The 23013-nt window shown below is 44.5% G+C and overlaps 1 long non-coding RNA gene across 2 annotated transcripts; it reads right to left on the bottom strand.

Moving 5' to 3' along the window:
* Positions 1 to 3031: 3031 nt before the first annotated feature.
* LOC142847225 (uncharacterized) lies at positions 3032 to 5383 on the bottom strand. 2 transcript variants are annotated; one of them, XR_012910129.1, is made up of 3 exons: positions 5300 to 5383; positions 4088 to 4181; positions 3032 to 3637 (listed from the first exon to the last, which is right to left on the bottom strand). It is a non-coding gene; the product is annotated as an uncharacterized LOC142847225 (long non-coding RNA). The 2 variants fall into 2 exon arrangements; XR_012910130.1 differs by having other exon boundaries at positions 4103 to 4181.
* Between the last annotated feature and the right edge of the window lie 17630 nt (positions 5384 to 23013).

Raw genomic sequence — 23013 nt, 5'->3', positions numbered from 1 at the left:
TGGCATTTTGCACAGTCCTTCAATGTTATTCATTTCATGCCAAGTGGCACAAACCGTTTCCTCTCCTCCTGCCACCTCCCCTGGGAACCCATACCATTTTCCACCATCCCTTCCTAGCTCCACAGACTCTCCTCACCTGCCAAGGCTTTGCTTCGCGTTCCCATTGTTCTTCCCAGTCCACCTGGACACCGTCCTGTTAGAGGAGTGCTTGACCCAGCCGTCCCTCACTGGTGGGGCTGGAGAGCATGCGTTTAGATCCATCCTCATCCCCAGAAAGACCCTGCCTTTCTTCCCCCTTTAGTGGGGCTGGGTGGGCTATCACAGGAGAGAGGTAGCTGGCCGAGACCCTAACAAATACATGGGGCAAACATCCCCAATCTAATGTGTTTCTGGGATGTTGTGGGGGTGTGAATCAGGTGGGAAAAGACAAACAGCCTATTAATTTTCACAATAGCCTTATTATTTATATATTATGCAAGTCTGAGAGTTCGAGGAAGAAAGCGAAGGCCAGGCAGTTCTGTGGGTTAAGGCCAGCTAGACCAGAAGCTAAGCTCTGAGTCCGTGCTCTTTTCACGGGACATCTCGGGAAGTGCTCTTTAGAGAAACATCACCGTTTCCTTCAGTGGCAGTGACACGGCAGCTGCTTCAGTAGAACTGTGCATTGCCAGCATCCGGGCTCTGGCCTGGTGTGCATTGAGATGGGTCAGTCACTCGGGGTGGATGTCAGCGTTCCCTTTGGTTGAACCCCGAACTGTAAGGGGGTACACCAGACACACCGCTGGGAGGGTACCACTCAGGCTGCTACTCAGAGCATAGATCATTCTCCCTTTCAGGCTTTGTTATCTGCTTTGTTTGTATGGTTTGGGTTTGGGTATTTTTGAGATGAGGTCTCACGGAAGCTACACTGACTTCAAACTCACTGTGTCTTTCATTTCCTGATCCTTCTGCATCCACTTCCCAAGTGCTGAGGTTACACCTGTGTACCACTCTGCAGGCAGCCTCCTCTATCTATCTTAAACATGTTTTGGTTTTTAATATCTTCTTATTTTATTTTCTTTATTTTTTTTGTGGTTTTTCAAGACAGGGTTTCTATGTGTAGCCCTGACTATCCCGGAACTAACTCTATAGACCCGTCTGGCTTCAAACACACAGAGATCTGCCTGCCTCTGCCTCCTGAGTGCTGGGATTAAAGGCGTGCGCCACCACCACCGCCCGGCTGTACCTTCTTATTTTTGTTTTCATTTTCTTTCATGAGTATGGGTGTTTTGCCTGCTTGCATATCTATGTACCACGTGTATTCCTGGTATCCTTGGAAAGCAGAAGAGGCTGTTAGATACTCTAGAATAGGAATTACAGATGGTTGTGAGCCACCATGTAGGTGATGAGAAGTAAACCCGGGTCCTTTGGAAGAGCAGCCAGTGCTCTTAACTACCGAGCTAGCTCTCCAGGCCCTTAAACAAGTTTTCACATGTATTTACTTATTTAGCATGTATATACATGCATGTTTGTCACATGTCTGTGTGGAGGTCGGAGGACAGCTTGTGGGAGTTGGTTCACTCCTTCTACCATTTGGGTTCTGAAGATCAGAGTCAAGTTGTGAGATTTAACAAGAGTAAGGGTCTTTACCTACTGAGCCATCCCTCTCACCCCTTAAACATTCTTTTACCATGTGTTCCAACCCTGAACCCCAGATATTTCAACTAGGAGTGATACTCAATACCTGCCAGTATGCTGGCCAGAAAAAATAATATTATTTCGTTTTTTCTCTCTTAAGAATTTAAAGTCAGGCGGTGGTGGCACATGCCTCTAATTCCAATACTCAGGAGGCAGAAGCAGGTGAATCTCTGTGAGTTAGAGGTCATCCTGGTCTACAAAGTGAGTTCCCAGACAGTCAGAGCTATAACATAGAGAAACACTGTCTCAAAAAAATTGAAGTAATAAAAACATACATCTTATAGTCATTGGCTTGTAGGGAGCTAAACGAAAGTTCCACGACAATAAGGACATAATTTAAAGCCACACTGAAACCTGATACTTCCTTTGTTTAAAATTACTTCATTGTTACAACGATCACGTTCCATATGAACTTTTGGGAACAGGCTTCTGCACCTTGTGACCGGAAGCGCTTTGACCAGAAGTGATGTGGTAGAAAGCACTTTAGCATGGGACTCCACAGAAACTCAACTCAAGAAAGGCTCATCCCTAATGTGAGGCAAGGGATGTTCGTGCTTTGCTTAGGCAGCGACCTGAGCTCTGGGGTAGAGAACTGGGAGTTGATGCTATCCAATGTGTTACCAAGGGGGACAAGGCAGGCACGAGCAACCGCTTCTTAAGTCTGTTTCCTTCAGGAAAAATACCCTCTGTGTCATGATGCAGCTTCCTGTCATGAAGGATACATACACCCAGTGGGAAAACAGCCAGCATGATTATTACTGTGACTAGCATTGCTCTTTTCCTGGCAGAGAGAGAGAGAGCGAGAGCGAGAGCGAGAGCGAGAGAGAGAGCGAGAGCGAGAGAGACTATTTAAGATAGAGGGGGGAGATTACAAGGAAATTACCAAATAGTTGACAGGACATAAGTTCCAGGGGTCAAAGGCATAGCCCACTGTAAGTTGGCTTAAGTAGGGGCTTAGAAGGAGGTCATGTATACCCCCATATTGGCTCCAAGAAGAGATAGGCTAGTCCCAGCGCGGGTCTCCCAGGCACTTTCCATCTGGAAGACAGAAGTGTGTCTTGCAGCAAAGCTCCATCTGCCCACCAGATGAACAATACCTGTAAAAACATCCCACATCAAGCCTTGTGGCGTTAATGTCTCTCCCAGAGCCTACTGGGAAAAATGATGCCAGGCCTGCCCTTCCCAAGCGGCCCAGAGACTCCTGCTTTGGAACAGGGAATGGGGAATCGGCTGCCGCCCGCAGACATTCTGGGGCAGGTCCGAGGGAACAGGGTAGGCAATTAGAGAATAAAAGCAATTCACAAACGTGTCAGTAGATATGGGCTAATTTTATAGTATTAGTTAGAGTCCCGATCTCCTAACCCTTGCCAGGGCCTCCGGAAGCCCGGCCTCCAAACAGACACAACTTCACTTGTTGCCGCTCTGAGGAGCGTGGAATTCTTTCCTGGGTTTACAGAGGAAGGAAGCAGCTCCCAGAGGGTACATTTCAAAGATCATAGGGCTGCCACCAAGCCTGCCACTTCGTATCCGAGTGAAACAGAGCAACCTTCCAGATATCAGGGGCGGGTAAAGGGAAGCAGGGCTCAAAGGGAGCAAGGAAGCAGCAGATTCAGTCCTAGTTCCTGGAACTGAGCTGCTGAGGACAGAAAAGCTCAGCGTGTAGAGTTGCTACAGGCGCCGTGAATATCTTTTTTAATAAGCACGCCAAAGCTTGACTTTCCAAAAATGCATGCCATGCCTTTGAGAGTGGGCCCCTTGGAAAGCTGCGCTCCCTCGGAGCTGCTCTTTGGCAATGGCCTTCAGGGCTCAAAGCACACTCCTTTGAAAGCCTTCAGTTGTAGCAAATCTCCCTTTTCATCCTCTGAGCAGATCTGATTGTTGGGCAAGGTTCCAGGAGTCCTTGCAGATTTGGGTGAGTCATCAAATTGGGTTGTCTTCTTCGGGGTCCAGATGAGGTATGACCCTAAGGCAGAGGCACAGCGAGAAACAACCACGGGGTACTTGGGACTGAGTTGAGAGATGAGCACCAGAGCCCTGGAGCAACTGAAATGATGAGACCCTGCAGGGTGAGGTGGGAAGGCCGTGGGCAAGATCTAAGGGTTCTTCGTGCAGAGAGATGCGATCAGACTCAATCAAGGCCTAAGTGGAAACACACATGGTCCCATAAAGTGGCCTGGGAAGGATGCCACATTAATAAAAGAGAAAAATGTAGAAGAATGTGTGAGTGAGAGGGAGCTGTTAAGAAAATGCGAGTGCCTATAAACTCCACTCTGCAGCCCCCGCCCCAGACCCAGCCGTGGCTCCAACTTGTTTTCATTAGGACTTGAGAAAAGCATTCAGGAAACTAGGCTGCTCTGGAGGCCGCGGAGAACGGAGCTAGACTCTGGACTTATTATGTCTAGTCTTCGCTCACCTTTCACATCCCTACTTGGCTACTCCATTCCATGAGTCTCCAGGTCTGAGGGCCACTTAGCTGTGGTCCTTATTATGCAGCCCATTCTCCAATCCTGCAAGAGAAGACGAGATCAGAATGGACTTGGTGGCAGCAAGGACCAGGATATTCCTCCCCTGGGTCATTTGGAAACATGGTTCATGTGATAGGAGTCAGCTCCCCTTACATATCCCTAAATTGACCTTGGGTTCCAACTGTAGCCACAGGGCTAGCTCCCAGATGGGACTTCTTGAGAGTCAATAATCAGGAAGCGAGAATCCCCCACAGAGCCAGGCACTTTAATCCCAGCACTCAGGAGGCAAAAAAGACAGGCCTGTGAGTTGGAGCCCAGCCTGGTCTACAGAGCTAGTTCCAGGGCAGGGTCCAAAGCTACAGAGAAACCCTGTCTTGAGAAACCCCTAAAAAACAAACAAACAAAAACAAAAACAAAGAAAAAAAAAGAGAATCCCCCGCAGTTCAAAGGAAAGGAGGAGCTGTAACTTACACACTGGAGGGTCGTTCTCCCAGGTATGTGGTGGAGGGACACTAATGAGAGGTGGGGGTTGGGGCAGAGGCTGATAATAATTACTAGACCAGCCACTGGGAGGATTGGGGTTTACTGTGGAGATGAGAGATGACCCTTAAGCTTGGGGACAGCTGAGCTCCACAGGCAGGCAGGACGCGCCTCGCTGAAATAGACGGTATTCACTAGCATAAATATTTTCCACGAGTGTGTGACTGCTTGCAAGTGTGGGGGACACTTGCAAGAAGACTACCGTCATAACCCAAGAGACTCTAAAAGTACAGCCTCAAGGCTCCTGAACACTGAGTTTTGCTTTTATCCCTGGGTCTGGCCGACATGTGTAAAAATAGAGGCCTTGGGCTCTTGGTCCCTGGGGCCCTTTCCAATGGGAGACATTTATGTTATGAGATGATGCTGAAACTTTTCGTCTCCCCAGCTGCTGGGGGCTCTGGTTAGATGAAGACCCAAGTTGAGCATCTTTGCTAAGGTCTCTGTGCCGAGGCTCAAGGAACAGGAAGCAGCTGAGTGGCCTCCAGTTAATACTGCAATCCGAACAACCCTGAAAGAGGGCTCAGCTGGGGACCTGACAGGGTCTGCATTGTTCAGCCGACAGCTGAGAGCAGCTGCAGGCCTCCCCTGGGTCCCCTTGGGCACTGGGGATTGTGACTAACCTTCAACCCAGGCGTCCAGACTTCCGGAAGAGATCAGCCAAGTGCCAGTCTGTCTGGAGTGTGACTGACTTGGGCAATAATCGCTGGCTGATGACAGTCAAGGACACAGGACATTGGGAGCTCACCTTCTTACCGAAAAGAGGTCTCATGACATGCTGCTGACGGGGAAAGGAGCCAGGATCATGGTTAGGGAAAGTTGAGGCACAGGGTCCTCCTGGCCTCTTCCTGCTTAAGCTCCAGACGGCATCGATTGCACAACGGCAAAGCACTGCCCTTTGAGTTGGAAAACTCTCTTTTCCCAAGAGGAAACTGAATCAAAGCGTCCCGCTTCGGGTCGAGAAGTGACTCAAAGGCTGTCCAGTTTATCAGCTTCAACCCTTTTGTCACTTACAATGACGGGAAAAGAGACGGCTCAGAGGAACTCGGATTCCCACAGTAGCACAGTGAGCAAAGGCTAAAGCGGGTCCTAGGCACAGTCTCCTGACCCACAGCCCCAGGCTTTTCCCACCACTGTGACTCTCAGATCTAAGGTACCCACTTGCCTCTTGCTTCCCTTCTCATTTGCATGCTGATCACTTCCTGCTGAAAGGCACTTACTCTTTATGATTGGACCGTTCTTGCTCTTCGGCCAGGCAAATGGAGTTGACCACTCCAAGTCGTCACACATTTTTAGTAGCAGGCCCAGAACTTAAAACCCAGATCTCCAGGCTTAGAGAACAGTTGTCAGTCCACTCCACATAAGGCTTCTTAGCTCATCTGTCTAGAGGACAACATGGAAGAAGAAAGGACAAAGGGCAAGCATGGGAGAGTATAGCATGAGCTACCATACTTTCTTTTACTAAATGGGGCTAAAAGTTCTGTAGGATCCTAGGGAGAAAGAACTAAGGTGGAGTGCTTTGCATCCAGGAGTGAGGTGGATAACTCTCAGCTGTTACCGTTGTTGAAACTGTAAAGCGATAGGTTGGGCTTGGAGGCTGGAATATGTTAGAGACCCGGCTGGGAGATTCACTAACAGAGAAATCTCCACGTCCTCTTTGATGTGTTCACACTTGACAATGGGACCTGGGTGAAGCAGGGTGAGACCCAAAGCCCAGGGTGGAAGCTCGGATTCATGGTGAGGAGTCTTTGTTATGAGGATTTCCAGTCTTTGCTTCCACTTTAAGAGTCCTGGCCTTTCCTGGAGGGTGCCCCTCACAGCACTTGACGAAGGAACAAAGTCCCTCAGAACTGTCAAGGGGGGAAAAGGGAAGAAGAATGAAGGTCAGCCATGAGGCCCATGTCCTTCAACCAAAGTCACAGACAACAAGCCTCGCGGCACCCTCTCAGAGTCCTGCTGGTTCTGCACCCCGACTTTGAGTTCTAGGTTTGAGATATATTGCGCCTCAGGCACTGGTGTAGCGGGTGTATCCTGAGGTATCTAGAAGGAGAAGGATTTAGGGAAGGAGACTTTTGTTGTGATCTAGCCCAGAGCGGCAGATTTTCATAGGTAAGAGCCTGCTGTGCAGGCTGAGGTCATTTCTGGCAGGGCTCAGCACTCAGAGCAGACGCCAGCAGGTCTGTTTTAATATCTGCAGCAGCCACATTCCTAAGCAGGGCGGGTAAAGCCTTTCTGGACAAGACTGCTTTCCATCAGAAATCATTCCAGTTCACCCGGATCAGATATTTTAGAGAGAGTTGTATTTCTTTTTCTTTCTCGCTCTCTTTTTTTAAAGGAGGAAAATAAAAATTCAAAGAATGATTAAAGGCCATATGCTGTGCTGAGAACACAACTTCTATTTACTGCTCATCTTTGTGTAGTAAATTACTTTAGTGTGTGTGTGTGTGTGTGTGTGTGTGTGTGAACTGAGTCCAGGGCCTTGCACTTTCTATCCCTGAGCTGATTTTTCTGAGACAGGTTCTCACTATGCAGCCCAGGTTGGTCTCGAACTTGTAACTCTCAGAAGTTGTAGATGTTCAGTAGTATACCCTGCCTAACATGTAGTGCTTCAGACAAAGCCCAGCTACTCTCAGTTCCTGTTCTCCAGGAGTCCGGGTAGAGCTTAGGTCCTCTGCCTTAGATGTCTCACAATGCTGTAATCCAAGCTTTGTCTAGAGCTGCTGCCAGCTCTGAGGTCTCAGTTCGGGAAAGATCCATTTCTGAGGCTAACTGGTCATCTACAGAATTTGGTCTTTGAGAGACCTCAGTCCTTAACTTGCTGCTGATCAAGGCTGCCCTCGGTCCTGGCTACATGGGCATCTTCACTATGGAGGCTTGCTCCATTAAAATATTTGTATTGAGATTGGTGGAGGGAGGGAGGGAAACAGAGAGAGACACAGAGTGAGAGACAGAAAGAGGTAGAGAGGGTCAGAGACAGAAAGAAAGACACACAGAGAGATAGGGGCACACATAGAGAGAGACACAGAGAGAAATAACAACAGAGAGAGACAGAAAGACAAAAGACGGAGAGACAGAGGGGTGGAGGTTAGAGTTACACATTCCCTGATGATGGACACCATACTCCATTGTTTTTGTCATAGCTAGTGGTTTAGTTGCAGGTGCTACTCACTACTCACACTCAAGGGGAGGGATGACACAAAGGCGTAAATACACAGAGAGACAATCAAGGTCTGCTTAAGAGGCTACCTGCTCCTTGGGCTCTCAGTAACTGGCAGCCAGTATAAATGGCAGTTAAATAGTAGTGTATGAATAGTCATAATGATAATGGGAAATGCCATACATTGATCACTTACAGACTGTATGCATATACACATATATACATATACACATATGTATATGCACACATATTTGCATGTTCTAACCCTGTCATGTACAGGTATCACGATTATCCTCTTTTATGAAGAGGAATCTTATTGCTGAGTTGTCTGTGCTTCAACTTGTCAGACATCAAAGGATTCAGCCAGATGGATGGCCAAGTAACCTGGGAAGGGCTATAATAGCTCTGCTGCCTGGGCTTCTCGGAAGGCGTCTCACAGCCATAGACCCGGGAGAAATAGCGTACGTAAGAGCGGCAGAGTCCGAGAAGGGGTGCAAGGGATGGAAGTGACACAATCCCTGGCTCTTGAGGAGCCCTTGAGGCTTAAGTGGGGACCCAGCCCCAAGAAGACGTCTTGGCACTTGCTAGGCCAGCAGCAAGTGCAAGGCGAACAGCTGTTCCAAAGTGCTCTGAGAGGAGCCAGGAAGCCGGTGGCTGTTTAGATTAGTTTTCTAATTGGCCGAGTGTTAGCAAAGCCTCTTGTGTATACAATGGGGATAGTTAATCTTGTCTATTTGTATATCCACTCATGTTCTGTCACTCCCTGATCGTAGCTGTCTGCCTCTCACTGTCTGGTTTCCACTAAGGGAGGGTGTCAGTCCGTGTGCCTCTGACTTTCTTCATGGTGTTCCTAGCCCTAGTAGGCCACAAAAGGAACGCTAGAAGGAGGAGAATAGCTCAACCACCCTCCAACCCCACCTTATTATGGCTGAGCAAGCCCTTCTCTCATCTCTAGAGGTCTTCTTTCTTACAGTGGCCCTCCCACCAGCACACCCATACCCATACATTTGCATAAAGTAGCCTTTCTTGCCACCTTGCAGCTTCAGGACAAACCTCAAAACTAGGCCCTGTTTTTCCAAATGATAAACCCAAATGAAGAGTTGGCTTGTCCGGTATCGCTCAGTAAGGCAGGCCTTGGGATTGCTCTCCTGCACTGGCTGCTTGTCCTGCTGCTGCACTGACGGTTCTGTTGGGTCTGCACTGCTTTTCTCTTCCCAGCATTCTTCACGAGATTTCCCATGCAGGCTTCTCCTTACTGCCACGTCAATCCAGCCTCCCAATGGCCTGTCCTTTCCAGCACTTCAGTACTGGTCTAGAGCCTATCTCAATTCCATGGAAGGTTTCAGGGAATGAGGGCAGGTTCCCTGACTCCCCAGATACCCCAGGTAGGGTTGTTTTTTCTCTAGTTGGACAGTAGACAATTTTAGAGCAGGAGGCACAGTGTAAATGTCTTCCATCACACTCCAACCCAGGGCCAGAGGGAAGGTGTGTGGCTTAGTGGATAATAATGAGGGGGCAGGTGAAGGCAAGACTTGGAGCATGCAGAGATATGTGGGTCCTCTTTTTGGGGGACCTCTTTCCTGTATTATTCTTTACTTTTCTTAGCTGTCTTCCAAGACACTCCCTTTTCTCAAAGCCTCTTGGCCTTCATGTGGCCACCATGATCTTCTTCCCCTTCTTAACCTGAACCTTGTGGTCAGAATGCCTCTTAGTAATCGCTCTGGTCTCAGCCGGTCAGGTGTGTGTTCATATCCAGTTTTGAAGGTAGGAAGAGTTCTTGTATTTGGGAGCGCTTCTGACAGTGACTCAGGAAGAGAGGGCAAAGGAACGATCTACTGCTTGATAATGTTCCACAAGAGGGGCTGATGTGAGCAGATTTGTATACTGGGAGTAGCCTTAGGAGCATTACAAAGAGAAGCCCATGCAAAACAAAGGAGACGAAAAGGAGGTTCCTGTGTTCCCAGTCTCTGTGGGCCTCATGTCTAAGTAGGGTTCAAAGGATCAAGCTCTTTCCGTGTGCCAGTCTATTAAGGGCTTTACAGAAACGATCATGTTTAGCTTTCAAGCCAGTTCTATAAAGTGGTATTTACTTTATCCCTATCAGAAACTAAGGCTCATCGAGACGAATCAGGTTAAGGGTTACACATAAGGAGTAAGACACGGAGACCCAGCTCTGGGGTAGAGTATCTGTCTAGCATTGGTGCAGCCCTGACTACTGTTTTTGCTTTTGAGATTCTCTTGTTATGTAGCCTAGACTGGCCACAAATTCATGTTCCTCCTGCTTCTGCCTCCTAAGCCTCAAAAGTGCTAGGATTACAGGCAGGACCCACCCATGTCCTGATAAAGGCCCAGGTTTGATCCTTTTTATTGGGAAGAAGGAGGAGGAAGATGAGAAGGAGAAATAAAATTTAAAAATTAAGCATTTAGATTCAAGATTTGATTTCAGACTGATCTAAACCTAAACTTTCATTTTTAATCTTTCATGTCAGTGGATATGCTTTCTCTCTGTCTGTCTTTCTGTCTGTCTCTCACAGAGAGAGAGAGAGAGAGAGAGAGAGAGAGAGAGACAGACAGAGAGACAGAGAGAGAGACAGAGACAGAGACAGACAGAGAGAGTATTGTTGAGAAAGTCCAATAAAAATGCCGTTGCTCCTTCCAGATGGGCCTGGGGTTAGAGGGAACAGTTCCCTCCCACTTTTTCAGGGAGGGGGCCTGGGTCTGAGCTACTTTCCCCCTAACCTTTGCTTTGCAGCTCGCAGAAGTGGACAGCTGGCAGGAGAACTGCATTTTTCAGGCCCCAGGCTGTGTCTTCTTATCTGGGGAGCCTTGATTTACTTTCCCTATCTAATCTCAGTCCCCAGCACCGGTGATGGATTTCACCTTCGGCACTGCACAGGGAGCCTTGCCAAGAGCACTCCCCACAACACACTGAGAAGGAGACAGCTTTGGCTTGGGCTCTGGGATCCACCCTTAACTTTCTGCTTTCCTCAGCTCAGGTGGAAAGAGGAGGACCTTGCTTTTTTAATGCTTTGTTTATTCGTTGACAGCTTCATATATATAATGTATCTTGATCATATCACCCCGCCTACTCTCCCAGGACACCCTCCAACACGTTTTCTTCGTGTTTGGAACCCTCCGAGTCCAGCTGGGCTGCCTGCTGGAATGCTGACTGATCTGGTTTGCTTACTCTTGTGCAGTTGTGTGCAGGTAACCTCGGCTGCAGGGAGTTCATGAGTGGTGTGCCCTTGTCATGGCCAGAAGACAGCTGGATGGTGGTGGTGCATGCCTTTAATCACAGCACTCGGGAGGCAGAGGCTGGCAGATCACTGTGAGTTCAAGACCAGCCTGGTCTACAAAGAGAACTCCAGGACACTCAGGGCTCGATCTCAAAAAACAGAAATAAAAATAAGCAAACAAGCAAGAAAAAAGTTGTTCTGTTTAGTGCTGTACACCTGAGTCATGTACCCCAGCACTTTGAGCAGTTATGAGTCACTGCATCAACTCCTGCCCACTGCAGGAGGACATTTCTCTGGCCAAGATTGAGAACAGCACTGACTTATGGGTATAAGCATAAATATAAAGGAGGTGATTTGTCAACATATAGCCTTGTTTTTGTGGATTGGAAAGGATGAGGTAGAATACAGCTGCTTACTAAGAATAAATAAGACTGCTTTTTCTAATCCACCTAGGCCTGTTTGTATTCGAGATGTGTGGAGGAAACAAGAGCACAGAAAATAATAGAATATATGGATCACTCTCCTCGCTGGGAGGACATTCATCTGCCTTTTCAGATTTCACCCTCACAATCGAAAGGAGCATCTTTGGTATTCTCATATGACAGATGAAAGAACAGAGGCTCACCAGGTCTATGACACACATGCACGGCAAGTGTAGACTTCTGCAACTTTTCCGCCATGGATAACTTTTGTTGTTAGAGACTGCATTTTCCCCACAGCTTCTCACTTGGAAAAAGAAATATGGCTTAGATCAGAGCAGCTCTGTCCTTCAGCAGTGGGGACAGAAGCTGAGCCAGAAGGTATGTTCCCTTTACCCAGCTGTAAATGGAACATGCTTATCAACCCTGTGCCTCTGATCCAAGGCTAAGGGACATCATGGGAGAGGGGGGCAGAAAGAATGAAAGAGCTGGAGGGTAAGGAGGAGTACTGTGACATGCTGTCTTCTGGTCATGACATGGGCACAGCATCCATGAGGTCACTGCAGCTGTGGAAACCCACCCACAACTGCACAAGAGTCCTGCGGCCTAAAGGTTAGGGCACACCTGGGGTGGAAAGTCAGACTTAGCAAGAAGAGGGCAAGTCAGCTTCTCTGTGCCCTGGCGGGGAATCAGCTATGACAGTTTCTCACAACTTCTGTATCCGTCATACTCTAGGTGATACCTGGTCACTTGATCTGAGCCCTTAAGAGAAAGGATGGTGTGTTGGATTCACTGAGGCTGCCTGTGAGCCACACATGGAGCTGGGGAGGTCAGTGGCTGTGTTTGAACTTCCTAAGAGTTTTGTAAAGTGGGTGCCAAGGCTCAGAAACCCTAGGCAATTTATCTGCTGTGTTCTTCTTGATAAAACTATAATTCAAACCCAGGCTAATTGTCCCTCCACGTTAGGAAACTAGAAGGGTCCCTTTTGTGTTGCTAGCTTTCTGTTGTGCTGACAAATACCCAAGGAAAAACAACTTAAAAGAGAGCAATGGTTGATGTTCACTCGTGGTTTCAGAGGCTAAGTCAATGATAGATTGGATCCATTGTGTTAGGTCTGAGGAAAGGCAAAACACTGCAGTGGTCAGAGCATGTAGCTGAGGCTGCTCACCCCATGGTACTCAGGAAACAGGGAGAAGAAAGGACAGGGAGTCAGACAAACCTTTCCAGTGTATGCCCCCTGTGATCTTCCTGCCCCAACTAAGCCCTACCTCCCATTTTCTTCTGCCTGCCAATAATGCTATCATATAATGAATCCATTAAAGATGAATTCATCATTTAGGTCAAACATCTCAGGACTCACTGCTTTCCCAAAATACCAGTAGCGGGCCCCCAAGCCCCCAGTATACGTGCTTGTGAGGGATGTTCCATACCCAAACCACGGCACCCATACCTGGAGTAGGGAGGAGGTAAGTGATTCCCTTCTGGAAGCCAAAGGAGCTCTTTGTAGGCTGTAGCTTACCTCGGTAACTTATCCTGCCTAACCCGCTCTGCACGTGTGTAAAGATTCAGGCCTGGATGTGGGGGTGGGTATGCTTAGTCAAAGGGGTCAAACTATTTGTCAGAAAGAACTCCAACCCTTTCCTTGCTGGCTGTGCGTAATCTTGAAGACTGGGGTCTGTGTCCTATTTGCCTGAGAGTTATTGGTTGTTAACACTTTGCCTGACAAATAACAGGGGCTCAGCAAGTATAAACTATGGACTTGAACTGTAGAGACCTTAAGATTAAGGTACGGGAACTTTAAAGCCTTAGCAGCTATGGCTTCAGACTAGTTGCACATAGGCAAATGCATAACTTGCTGGAAAATGGTGAGAAAGGGGGAAGTGGCTTCTTAGCTGGAAAGATTGCCGGTATCTGATTTAGAAGGCACATGTTTGTCCTGGGGTTCTGGAGAGCTGGGCTCTCAGCCATGTTGCTCACTGGGTGAGGGATTTTGTTCTTCAGGAGCCTGAGTTCATTCATTTGTCAAAAGCCTGGACCTGCAGTCTATGTACCTTTTCTTTCTTTCCCTTTTTTTTTTTTAATTTTCGAGACAGGGTTTCTCTGTGTAGCTTTGGCGCCTGTCTTGGAACTCGCTTCGTAGACCAGGCTGACCTCAATCTCACAGAGATCAGCCTGTCTCTGCTTCCCAAGTGCTGGGATTAAAGGCATGTGCCACCACTGCCGGGCTCTACATTTCTTTTCAGTGCCAAGACACTATGAGGTTAGTCTCTTTGTCCCCACCAATGGATTCCTGCAAGGCAGATGAAGGTTGTTTCTTTTTCTTTTCTTTGTTTTAACTGACAGGTTAAAAACTGCTCATATACCTGTATTATAACATGTATGTATGTAACATGATGGTTTAATACATGTATACATTACAGAATGGCTGGATCGAGGCATTTAGCAAACAGACCACTTCACACTGTTCTAGGGCACCTGAAGTTTACTCTTGGAGCAGTTAATTTTCTAATGAACAAGAAGATACTGTTTCCATCATTACTGTGATTTCTTTTCTTTTTTATTGTTTTTATTGAGGTATACATTTTTCTCTGCTCCCCTCCCTGGTTCCCCCTTCTCCTTCTACCTTCTCCCATGATCCCCACATTCCTGATTTACTCAGGAGATCTTGTCTTTTTCTACTTCCATGTAGATTAGATTCATGTATGTCTCTCTTAGAGTCCTCATTGTTGTCTAGACTCTCTGGGATTGTGATTTGCAGGCCTAGTTTTCTTTGCTTTATCTTTAAAAACCACTTATGAGTGAGTACATATGATAATTGTCTTTCTGGGTCTGGGTTACCTCACTCAAAATAATGTTTTCTAGCTCCATCCTTTTGCTTGCAAATTTCGAGATATCATTATTTTTTTTTTCTTCTGTGTTGTACTCCCTTGTGTAATTGTACCACATTTTCCTTATCCATTCTTTGGTCGAAGGGCATTTAGGTTGTTTCCAGGTTCTGGCTATGACAAACAATGCTGCTGTGAACATAATTGAGCACATGTCCTTGTGGTACGGTTGATATATACCCAAAAGTGGTATTGCTGGGTCCTGAGGTAGGTTGTTTTCCAATTTTTTGAGAAATCAACATACTGATTTCCAAAGTGGCTGTACCAGTTTGCACTCCCACCAGCAATGGAGTGTTCCTTTTACTCCACATCCTCTCCAGCATAAGTTGTCATCAGTGTTTTTGATCTTGGCCATTCTTACAGGTGTAAGATGGAATCTCAGAGTGGTTTTAATTTGCATTTCTCTGATGGCTAAGGATGTTGAGCATTTCCTTAAGTGTCTTTTAGCCATTTTAGATTCCTCTGTTGAGAGTTCTCTGTTTAGGTCTGTACCCCATTTTTTTTATTGGATCATTTGTTCTTTTGGTGACCAATTTCTTGAGTTCTTTGTATATTTTGGAGGTCAGCCTTCTGTCTGATGTGAGTTTGATGAAGATCTATTCCCATTCTGTAGGCTGTCATTTTGTCTTGTTGACTGTGTCCTTTGCTTTACAGAATCTCCTCAGTTTCAAGGGGGTCCCATTTATTAATTGTTGCTCTCAGTGTCTGTGCTACTGGGGTTATATTTAGGAACTGGTCTCCTGTGCCAATGTGTTCAACTGTATTTCCTATTTTCTCTTTTATGAGGTTCAGTGTGGTTATTTTATGTTGAGGTCTTTGATCCATTTGGACATGAGTTTTGTGCATGGTGATAGATATGGATCTATTTTCATTCTTCTACATGTTGATATCCAGTTATGCCAGCACCATTTGTTTGCTTTCTTTTTTCTATTTTATATTTTTTTGCTCCTTTGTCAAAAATCAGGTGTTTGTAGGTGTATGGGTTGATATGTAGGTCTTTGATTCAGTTCTATTGGTCTGCCTATTCATTTTTATGCCAATACCATATTTTCTGGTATATAAAGGAGGGCTACTGAGGTTTTTGAGTTAATCTTGTATCCTGCGATATTACCGAAAGTGTTTATGAGTTGTGGAAGTTCCTTGGTAGAATTTTTGGAGTCCCTTACATAAACCATCATATCATCAGAAAATACAGTACTATTTTCAGTACTGTAGCTCTGTAGTAGAGTTTGAAGTCAGGGACTGTGATGCTTCCAGAAGTTCCTTTATTGTACAGTTTCGGCTATCCTGGATTTTTTGCTTTTTCATATGAAGTTGAATACTGTTCTTTCAAGGTCTGTGGAGAATTTTGCTGGGCATTGTGTTGAATTTGTAGATTGCTTTTGATAAGATTGTCATATTTACTATGCTAATTCTACCTACTCAAGAGCATGGAAGATCTTTCTATTTTCTGATGTCTTCTTCAATTTCTTTCTTCAAAGATTTAAAGTTTTTGTGGTACAGGTTGTCCACTTGTTTGGTCAGATTTACTTCAAGATATTTTATGTTCTTTGTAGCTATTGTAAAGGGTGATGTTTCTCTGATTTCTTTCTCAGCCCATTTACCATATGTATAAAGGAGGGCTACTGAGGTTTTTGAGTTAATCTTGTATCCTGCGATATTATCGAAAGTGTTTATGAGTTGTGGAAGTTCCTTGGTAGAATTTTTGGAGTCCCTTACATAAACCATCATATCATCAGCAAATAGTGAGTTTGACTTCTTTTCCAATTTGTATCCACTTGATCTCCTTTTGTTGTCTTATTGCTCTAGCTAGAACCTCAAGTACTATATTGAATAGATATGGAGGGAGTGGACAACCTTGTCTTATTCCTGATTTCAGTGGGATTGCTTTGAGTTTCCCTCCATTGAGTTTGATGTTGGCTGTTGGCTTGCTGTATATTGCCTTTGGTATGTTTAGGTATGAACTTGTTATCTCTGCTCTCTCCAAGACCTTTATAATGAAGGGATGTTGTATTTTTTTGAAGGCTTTTTCAGCACCTAATGAGATGACTATGTGTTTTTTTTTCAGTTTGTTTATATGGTGGATTACATTGACAGATTTTCATATGTTGAATCATCCCTGCATCTCTGGGATGAAGTCTACTTGGTCATGGTTGATGATTTTTCTGATGTGTTCTTGGATTCCATTTGCCAGTATTTTATTGAGTATTTTTGCATTGATCTTCATTAGTGAGATTGGTCTGTAATTCTCTTTCTTAATAATGTCTTTGTATAGTTTGGGTATCAGGGTATTGTAGCCTTGTAGAAAGAGTTTGGCAATTTTCTTTCTGTTTCTATTGTGTGGATCAATTTGAGGAATAGTGGTATTAGTCCTTCTTTGAAAATCTTATAGAATTCTGCTTTGAAACCATCTGGTCCTTTTCTTTTCTTTTCTTTCTTTCTTTCTTTCTTTCTTTTTTTTTGGTTGGGAGACTTTTGATGAGTGTTTCTATTTCTTTAGCAGTTATAGATCTATTTAATTTGCTTATCTTATCTTGATTAAATTTTGTTAAGTGATATTTATCCAGAAAGTTGTCCATTTCCTTTAAGTTTTCCTATTTTGTGGAGTACAGGTTTTCGGAGTATGATCTGATGATTCTCTGGATTTCCTCCATGTCTGTTGTTATTTCCCCCTTTTTGTTTCTGAATTTGTTAATTTGGATATTCTCTATTTCTCTCTGGCTTTTGGTTAGTTTGGATGAAGGTTTGTCTATTTTGTTGCTTTTCTTAAAGAACTCTTTGTTTCTGTGATTCTTTGTATTTTTTTAGTTGTTGTTGTTTCTCTTTTGTTGATTTCAGCTCTCAATTTGATTCGTCCTCTTGGGTGAGTTTGTTTCTTTTTATTTTAAAGTTTTCAGGTTTTGATCTTGGCCATTCTTACAGGTGTTCTGTTAACTCACTAGTGTGGGATTTTTCCAGTTTCTTTATGTAGGCATTTAGTGCTATGAACTTTCCTCTTAACACTGCTTTCATTGTATCCCACAAATTTGGGTATATTGTGTGGTCATTTTTGTTGAATTTTAGGAAGTCTTTAATTTCTTCCTTTATTTCTTCCTTGACCCATTGGTGATTCAGGAGAACATTGTTTAATTTCCATGTGTTTGTGGGCTTTCTGAAATTAGTGTTGCTGTTGAGTTCTTATTTTAAGCCATGGTGATCTGATAAGATACAGCCCCTTTGGATGTCAGTGTGGCAATTTCTCAGAAAATTAGGAAACAACCTTCCTCAAGACCCAGTACCACTTTTGGGTATATATCCAAAGGATGCTCAATCGTGCCACAAGGGCATGTGCTCAACTATGTTCATAGCACAATTGTTTGTTATAGCCAGAAACTGGAAACAACCTAAATGCCCCTCGACCAAAGAATAGATAAGGAAAATGTGGTACTTTTACACAATGGAGTACTACTACACAGAAGAAAAAAATAATGACATTTTGAAATTTGCAGAAAAATGAATGGAGCTAGAAAACATTATTTTGAGTGAGGTTACCCAGACAGGAAAACAATTATCACATGCACTCACTCATAGGTGGTTTTTAAACATAGAGCAAAGAAAACCAGCCTAAAAACCACAATCCCAGAGAATTTAGACAACATTGAGGACATTAAGAGAGACTTACATAGATCTACATGGGAAGTAGAAAAAGACAAGATCTCCCGAGTAAATTGGGAGCATGAGGACCTTGGAGGGAGGCCTGAAGCGGGGAGGGGAGAGGCAGGAAGGGAGCAGAGAAAAATGTATACCTCAATAAAAATCAATAATTAAAAAAAGATACATGGGGTTACTCCGATTTTTTTTTGTAGCTGCTGAGGTTTGCTTTGTTATGTAGTATGTGGTCATTTTTTGAGAAGGTTCCATGAGGTGTAGAGAAGAAGGTATATTCTTTTATGTTTGGATCAAATGTTCTATAGATGTCTGTTATGTCCATTTGAGTCATAACACCTGTTAGTTCCCTTATTTCTCGGTTAAGTTTCTATCTGGCAGACCTGTCTAGTGGTGAGAGTGTGGTGTTGAAGTCTCCCACTATTAGTGTGTGGTATTTAAAGTATGATTTAAGCTTTAGTAGTGTTTCTTTTACATATGAGTGTGCCCTTGTATTTGGGGCATAGAGTTCAGTACAGATATTTTTTTCATGATGGATTCTTTTTGGTGTATGATAAATATGAAATGTCCTTCTTTGTCTCTTTTGACTGATTTTAGTTCGAAGTCTATGTTGTTAGATATTAGAATAGTTACACCAGCTTGTTTCTTAGGTTCACTTGACTGGGAATTTTTTCCCAACCCTTTACTCTGTCTGAGATGATGTCTGTCTTTGATATTGATGTGTGTTTCTTGTATGCAGCAGAAGGATGGATTCTGTTTGTATATCCAGTCTGTTAGCCTGTGTCTTTTTATAGGTGAGTTGAGTCCATTTATATTAAGGGATATTAATGACCAGTTATTGCTAGTTCCTGTTATTTTAGTTTTCATTGTTGATGATGTTATTGTATGTATTTTCCCCTTCTTTGGGATTTGCTGCTATGAGCTCATCTATTGTCTATTTTTTTTTTTTGGATGTTTTTGGATGTTCCTTGGGTTGGAGTTTTCCTTCTAGTACTTTTGAAGGGCTGGGTTTGTGGCTAGGTATTGGTTAAGTCTGGTTTTGTCATGGATTATATTGCTTTGTCCATCTATGGTGATTGAAAGTTTTGCTGGGCATAGTAGTCTGGGCTGGCATCCGTGGTCTCTTAATGTCTGCATAATATTTGACCAGGACCTTCTGGCTTTCACTGTTTCCATTGAGAAGTCATGGGTAATTCTGATAGGTCTACCTTCATATGTTACTTGGCCTTTTTCCTTTGCAGCTGTTAGTATTCTTTCTTTATTCTGTATGCTTAGTGTTTTGATTATTATGTGCTGAGGAGACTTTTTTTTTTTTTGGTCCAGTCTATTATGTGTTCTGTAAGCTTCTTGTATCTTCATATGCATATCTTTATTTAGGTTGGGAAAGTTTTCTTCTATGATTTTGTTGAGTATATTTTCTGTGCTTTTGAGCTGAGCTTCTTCTTCTATCCCTATATTCTTAGGTTTTGTTTTTTCATGGTATCCCATGTTTCCTGGATATTTTGTGTTAAGCTTTTGTTAGATTTAATGTTTTCTTTGATCAGTGAGTCTATTTCCTCTATTGTGTCTTCAATGCTTGAGATTCTATCTTCCGTCTTGTATTCTGTTCTTTATGCTTCCATTTGTGGTTCCTGATCATTTTCCATATTTTCCATTTCCAGAATTCCTTCAGTTTGTGTTTTCTTTATTGTCTCTATTTCAGTTTTCAGGTCTTGAATTGTTTTTTTCATCTGTTTGATTGCCTTTTCTTGGTTTTCTTTAAGGGATTTGTTGATTTCTTTCATCTTTTGTTTGTTTGTTTGTTTGTCTTTTCCTCCATTTCTTTGAAAGAATTTTCCATTTCCTCTTTAAGGGCCTCGAACAGTCTCTTAAAGTTATTTTTTTTAAGTCATTTTCTTCTGCCTTATCTGTATTGGGGTGTTCAAGACTTGCTGTTTTAGAGTTGATGGAGGAAGGTCATTGGTTAAATAAAAAGAAACTGCTTGGCTCTCATTGGTTAGGAGATAGGTGGGAGGAGTAAACAGAACAAAACGCTGGGAGGAAGAGGAAGTGAGGTCAGACTCGACAGCTCTCCTCTCCGGAGCAGACGCCTCAGAAAGACGCCATGTTCCCTGCTCCCGGGCAGACACACGCCATGAAGCTCCGACCCAGGATGGACTAGGCTGGAATCTTCCCCGTAAGACCGGTGCTATACAGATGATAAGAAATGGGCTAGTCCAGGTGCGAGAGTTAGGCTAGAAGAGGCTAGGTAGAAATGAGCCAAGCAGTGTTTAAAAGAATAAAGTTTCCGTGTAATTATTTTGGGTAAAGCTAGCCATGCGGGAGGCAGGATGCTGGGGACGCAGCCCTGCCGCCCTTATTACTACATAGAGTCACTAGTTTTTGTTAGTGTCATGTTGCTCTTTGTGCTATTGGGTGTGTTCTTACCATCTCTACCCATCTTTTTATCTGATTGATGTAGTTGGGGTCATGTTTCTGGTGCTCACTCTTCCAGGGGTCAGTGTCTCCAAGCTTCAGATGGTTGCTCCTTGTGGTGGAGTCAGGGTCATGGTTCCAGTCATCCCGAGATCACTTGGCATTCCTGAAGTTTGTTTGGCGCTCCCAGAGGTCTCTCTGCAATCCTGGAGTTCATTCAGGCCTGCTCCTATGGAGGTTGCTTTCTTGGGCCTGCTCCAGCAGAGGTCACTGTACATGGGCCTGCTCTGATGAAGGCCATTAGCTTGGGCCTGCTCCAGTGGAGGCTGCTCACTCCAGCCTGGTCCCATGAAGTTCGCTGGCCTGGGCCTGGTCCCTCTCTCATTTCTGCTGCTGTGGAGGTCGCTGGCTCCCATTACTGTTATGTAAAACTTATCTCTTGAACATCTTCCTCCTGTCCTTTGGCTGGCATTTCCCTGGTGCCCCCTGTTCCCAGTAGTGTTAACCACCTTACTCCCTTTTCCTATGGCTTTGACCTTCCAAATATTTCACACATAGGGGAGGTCATGCTGTATTCACCTTCCTACACTTGGCATCTACTAATCAAAATACTGGTTTTCAGGTTCATTCAAGATTGTTTCTTAAGTCAGAAGTGAGGTTCAACTGTAGCAGGGTACATGGGTGGGGGGCAATCCTACCTGAAAGCCTCTTGGATGAGCTACATGGCTCTGGCCAAATCCTCACAGGCACAAGGGAATGGCTTGTTTTATGACTTCCCCCATTTATAAGCCCAAGTCTCTTAGTTAAGTTCAGCCTGCAGTCTACAGAAGCAGCCCCTCCCAGAGGATGAACCAGGCCTGGAAAACCACTATTCTTGTGGGCTATTTTCAGTTCCCCAGTGTACTGGCCAGCTCCTACCCAGGCTTAATTTGCACTGCTAATCTGTTATGTCTTTCTTGGTAATTTAGCACTTTCAGACAGTTATGGTTAGATTCTGTTTATTTTTCTAAACCTCATGAAAACCCCATAATACAACAAGAGAAAGCAAGAGAGAAGAGGAATGGGGAGGGAAGCTTTTCTAGAAATATAAACTCAAGACTTAAATGCTCTTCCCCATCTGCAGGACAGCTGTTGTGGAGCCCCATCCAATCCCAAAGTTCCAGCATTCTGTTTCAAGGCTCTCTTTCTGGCTCCTACCGTCACTCCTTTGAGAGGATGTAGCCTTGAGATCAAGACATGGAGAGCTGCCAATTACAGCCACCTGACATGAATCCTCATTGTCCTGACCACCTCCATCCTTACCATGGGGCCTAGATGTGGGCCATTCCTTCTCTTTACCTTGGATAATTATCATGGGAAGTGAGAGGCTGAAGAGAACTCAGTGGGTGACATATTAAGAGGAGTTGGGGCACTCATGGTCAACCGCTAACCCTATATTTTTGTTCAATCCTTTGATCCCTGGATCCTTGGAAGACTTCCTTTTCAGTAGGAGACCACAATGTGTCTCTTTGCCCAGTTCTAGATGGAGTGGTGAGAAAAAATAGGTGTCAGTGAACGTCTGGTAGCTTAGAGAACTGCCCAAGGTTTGAGCAAGACGTGGAAGAAAAAGTCAACGTCTTGGCTCACCTATGCCCTCACGTCTTTTGAGAAGAAGGAAGTGAGCCCGGAAGAAGCCTAAAATGTTCGAAATGAAAGGTTAATTGTTGTCATCCAATTCAACCTTTTAATCTTTCAGTGGGTGACACAGGAAACAAGATGGTATTTACCTTCTTGATAGCAGAGGACTACCTATCTTGGCTCTTTAATATATTTTAATTTTATTTCATTGTTAATTATGTGCATGTATGTGTATCTGTATGTGGGATTGTGCACATGAGTGTTGATGTCCATGGAGACCAGTGGCATCAGATCCCCTGGAACTGGAGTAACAAGTCACTGTGTGCTGCCTTATGTGGGTACTGGTAATTGATCTTGGTCCTCTGCAAGAACAGTAAGCGTGTTTAACTGCTGAGCTTTCTCTCTAGCCCTCAGATTCTTTATTTTTTCTACACTTAATGTTATTAACTCTTTCACACTCACCTTAAACTCATTAACTCAAGGGGAGCACCCATTACCTAGCTTGTTCTGGGAACTAAGGAAGCCATCTAAACAAACCCAGAGCCCAGTGTCATTTTGGCATTTTCCTAGTGGCCTCAAGCTGTCCCTCACTTAAACAGGAAGGGTGAATGAAGACAGCAAAGCCACACCATGCCCTGGGATAGCCCCATGTGAAACTGGGCCCTGGTTGTTATCTGGGTGCCCAGTCTTGCCTTCCCAGTAGTCTGTAGTCTTAACAATTTACGTAGACTTTAGCAGAAGTTTTCAGAACTTGTGTGATGATCTGGGACTAGAAAATGAACACACATATCACTCCTTTTATTACAACTTGGGTGTCCCAAATGGGGCCCATCAATTCCAAATCCCAGTCTAGGATTTTCTAATGGAGTGTGTAGTTAGAGGAAAATTTAATCCACATGTATCTGACTCACCAATCTCTAAATCATTTTGAAGTTTCATTCTGGGAATGAATTGATATGTACT

The sequence above is a fragment of the Microtus pennsylvanicus genome, chromosome 3 (genome assembly GCF_037038515.1).
Source record: "Microtus pennsylvanicus isolate mMicPen1 chromosome 3, mMicPen1.hap1, whole genome shotgun sequence".
In the NCBI taxonomy this organism is placed as follows: Eukaryota; Metazoa; Chordata; class Mammalia; order Rodentia; family Cricetidae; genus Microtus; species Microtus pennsylvanicus.
Note: the sequence above shows the minus strand (reverse complement) of the source record. Positions and strands in the feature narration are given on the sequence as shown.